The following is a 4,354-nucleotide window of genomic DNA, read 5'->3' on the forward strand; positions in this document are numbered from 1 at the left end:
TGGAGCTATATGTATAACTCGATCGGGCTCTAAGTAATGTGATGATGATGTGATGATTATATATGTCCATATTATATCTGTCTATATTATATCAGTATATAACCCTGTATACTGTGTATAAAACCAGTATAAAACCTGTATAATACACCAGGGAGCACAAAATCGAGTATACCTGTAGATAGTTCTGTGGCGCACCAAAAAATAATTCTGTGGCGCACCTATTTCTGTGGCGCAGCTATATCACATGCGCCACAGAACTACTTATTTCTGTGGCGCACCGGCCCAAGTGTGCCACAAAAACCTTAATTCTGTGGCGCACGGCCAGATGCGCCACAGAAAGCTTATTTTTGTGGCGACGTTTCTGTGGCGCACCCCCCATGCGCCACAGAATCAAATTTTCGTGCGCCACTGATGAGGCTTTTCCTACTAGTGCTTCATGAAGTAGCCAAGTCTCCAATGACCTCCACTTGTACCTATTGATCAAGTTTGAGATTGTTGGTCCCCAACCAAGTTGGGTCCTAAGAGGTTAGTCACAATAGGCTTGGCAACCCAAATGGTTCTTTTCTTGAAACCACTTTGAGTTCCAACATACTTGGCAAACACATTGCCATCCTTATCCTTCCCTAGAGAATAATCATCATCAACAATTATAGGGTTAGATAAGGTACCACCTAAGCAAGAAGAAGCAAAGTGCCCCTTCTCACGGCATAAGTAGCAAGTATTCCCCTTTCTCTTCTTTATTGATTTCTTCTCTTGGGGAACAATATCTTGATTCTTCTTGGAAAGTGGCCTATCTTCAACTTGAGGTCGAGCATGAGCTTGACCTTTACCTTGTGGCCGTTTCCCTTGTTGTTTCTCACTCAAGTGCTTCTTCTTCTTCTTCAATGGGCATGATCTAACATGATGCCCTTCAACCTTGCACTTGAAACAAACCAACTTGGCCGGATCCTTGACTTTGTCTTGGCCCTTCTTCTTGTTGCTCTTGCTCTTGGACTTGTTCTTGTTATTGGAGTTGAATCCAAGTCCACTCTTGTCATTGGGGGATTGTTGCACACTTAGCATCTTGTCAAGTGCGGATTTCCCTTCATGACGCTTTTCCAAGTCTTTCTTCAAAGAGAGAACTTGAGCCTCGAGCTCTTTTATTTCCTCTACATGGTTAGTAGAAATACAAGTACTAGAGGAAGTAGAAGCTTCATTGTTAGAGCAACAAGGCAAAGTGAGTAATCCAACACAAGGTGTATCACTAGTTTGACTAGATGGATTACAAGGACTAGCACATGGCAATATAACATTTGTAGTAGAGATTGTGCTAACATCCATATGAGGCTCACAAGATGTTACCTTAGTGATACTTGCCTCATGAGCTAACTTTAGCCCATCATAGGAAATTAGAAGATCATCATGAGAGCTTGAGAGCTTTTTATGACTTTCTTCCAATTCCCTATAATTGCTAGTTAGCAACTCAAGTTGAGCCCTTAGCTCAACATTCTCCTTTAAGGTCGATGCTTCACAAGAATTATAGTTAGTAGCACAAGCATCAACAATAGTTTTCTCATTTTCATGCATATAGGATTCAATTTTTTGTGTAAGCATGAAATTAGCATGCTTCTCATCTTTTAGCTCATGCTTGAGGAGAGTGAATCTCATTTCCCCATTTTCAATATGGGACTCCAACTCCACTATGGTTTCCCTATATTTATTCAAGGTATCCATAGAGTGTTCGAGATACGCACGAGCTTCTTTATTACCACGAAGAGAAGCATATACCATTGCCATATCATGCACCAAGATATTATGTTCTTCATCATTATCATCATCATCACTCTCATCATTAGAGGATGTGCTAGGAGTCAAAGTAGGAGATACCTTTGGTCCATTTGCCATAAGGCACATGTGCATACCGGAGGATGAAGATGAAGATATTCTTGAATCCTCATTTGAAATCATGTCTTGATCCATAGAGTGTTCGGTTTCCTCTACAATGTTAGTCAACAAGCAACTAGAGGGAATAGAAACATTTTGATTATGGGAGCAAGACAAGGCAAGCATATCCTCATGAGATCTATGTAAGCAATTTACGCATGATATGCAAGGACTATCAACACAAGCATGTAGATTATTTTCAATGCAAGATGTGTTTAAGTCCAAAGAGGAACCATTGCAATGAGATAGAGATGAAGAGTCATCACTAATGAGCACAATATCAACATTGCAATTTCCCTCACCACTCACCATATCATTACCTTGTGTCTTGCAACACGTTGGTGAAGTGGAAGAAGATGATATATCATCACGACCGGAGGTGGAAGCAACTTGGAGCTCTTCATGATGTGAAGGGGAAGAGAGCTCCTCGGAGTCACCACCGACCAATTTAGAAGTGGATCCACCAAACATTTCCTTAAGCTTGATCGACATCTCATGAGACGATTTTCGCTTTATATATATCAAGAACCTACGAAAATCGGGTCTCAAGGAGAATAAAAGCTCATTAGATACTTGAGCTTCAAGATATAAGTTTTTCTCATCCTCTAAAGATAGATTTTGAGAATCCATCGGAGGAGAAAAACCGACATCTAGAAATTGCTCTATATGTGGACACAAGGTCCGAAGATTACAAAGCAAGCAATTTCGCCACAAAAGATAATTTGTGCCATTAAAGACAATTGTGTCATTGTGCACTATACTAGCCGACATCTTTACTCTCAAGGCGGTGAAGCCTTAAACAAGGAGAGACCTTGCTCTGATACCAATTGAAAGATCGAGATGTCACCTAGAGGGGGGTGAATAGGCAATTACAAACTCTTGCGGATTTGTCTTGTAAGAATGCGGAATTAAACTATCGTTTAGTTTACAAGCACAAACCCTAAATATGCTAAGCTCAACTAAGTGTAACAATAGCAACTAGAGCTAAGCAAGATAGGCACAAGATATATATAGCACAAGTGATAGCAAGATATATGTACTTCAAGCACGATGGCTATCACAAGGAAAGAGAGCTCGGGTATAGAAATAACCGAGGCACGCGGAGACGAGGATGTATTCCCGTGTTCCCTTGCTTTGCAACAAGGTACGTCACGTTTGGAGGAGTGGAGGTCCCACGAAGGATTCCCCACGCCACGAAGGCTCACCCTATTCTCCGAACCACACCCACGAAGGATAATGGCCCTTTCCTTATGGTTAGCTTTTCCTCCGCTCCGGAGATGGCAAGCTCCACAACCACTTCACAAGCTCCACGAAGGAGAAGCCCGGGCCTCTTCACAATCTTCTTGAAGAGATCACCGGAGCACCAACCGCCAAGCCAACTAGGAGGTTTCCCTCCAAGAGTAACAAGCTCACGGTCTCTCACTCGAACTAATCGTGGTGGAGAGCTCAACACTATGCAATGATGCAAAGCAAGAACACTAGAGGTGTTCAAATCCTTCACTCTCAAATCCCACCCAAACAACAAATGCTAGGATGAGATTGGAGAGGAAGAACAATGGGGAAAGTCAACAAAAGACTCCAAGATCTAGATCCCAAGAGATTCCCTCACTTAGAGAAGAAATGGATTGGTGGAAGTGTAGATCTAGATCTCCTCTCTTAGATCCCTCAAGAATGAGCAAGAATGGTTGGAGGAATCAAAGGGGAGAGCAAGTTCTTCAAATGCAACAATGGAGGAGAGAGAATGGGAAGAACTAACTTGCTCAAGGTGGAAGAAGGGCTATTTATAGTGTCACTTGAAATATGGCCGTTGCTCACTTGACACATCAGCTTTCTCCCGAGAAACCCGGTCAACCGGACCACAGACCGGACAGCCCAGCGCAGGGGCCGGTCCGACCGGACCAGGGACCGGACCCGCCGGTCCAAACCGGACGACAGACCGGATCATGACCGGACCCTCGAAGTGACGCGCAGTACTCCCTCCGGTTGCAGTCAGCGCAGAGCTCGGTTGGCGCCGGGGGCGCCCGGTCGGGAGCCCGGTCGGACCGGGCCAGGGACCGGACCCGCCGGTCCAAACCGGGCGGCAGACCGAACCTTGACCGGGGACTTCTTCGTGTCTTCCAGTACGTCGCCCGGTTGCCGTCAGCGCAGGAGCCGGTTGGCGCCGGAGCGCCCGGCCCAGCGCCCGGTCGACCGGACGGCAAACCGGAAGCTGCCGGCGCACGGGCCGGTCCAACCGGACCTATGACCGGCGGCCTGCTGGAGAACCCCTTTTCTTTAACAACTAATGCTCCCGAACTCCGAGTCGCATGAAACCAATTTTGTTTGGAAGATAACAACGAATGCTATCTAATAGAAAGTGAAGACCCAAGAATCTGTAGGAGGGGATTTTATCATGAATATAAAAGGTAGAACCTTATATCATGAATAACCG

General features: G+C 44.8%; 1 non-coding gene across 1 annotated transcript; it reads left to right on the plus strand.

The window, feature by feature from the left end:
* The first annotated feature begins 230 nt into the window (after positions 1–230).
* Positions 231–342, plus strand: LOC124679973. The gene has a single exon (XR_006995381.1). It is a non-coding gene; the product is annotated as a small nucleolar RNA SNORA5 (small nucleolar RNA).
* Positions 343–4,354: the final 4,012 nt, after the last annotated feature.

Source organism: Lolium rigidum, chromosome 7 (assembly GCF_022539505.1).
Source record: "Lolium rigidum isolate FL_2022 chromosome 7, APGP_CSIRO_Lrig_0.1, whole genome shotgun sequence".
NCBI classification, from domain to species: domain Eukaryota; kingdom Viridiplantae; phylum Streptophyta; class Magnoliopsida; order Poales; family Poaceae; genus Lolium; species Lolium rigidum.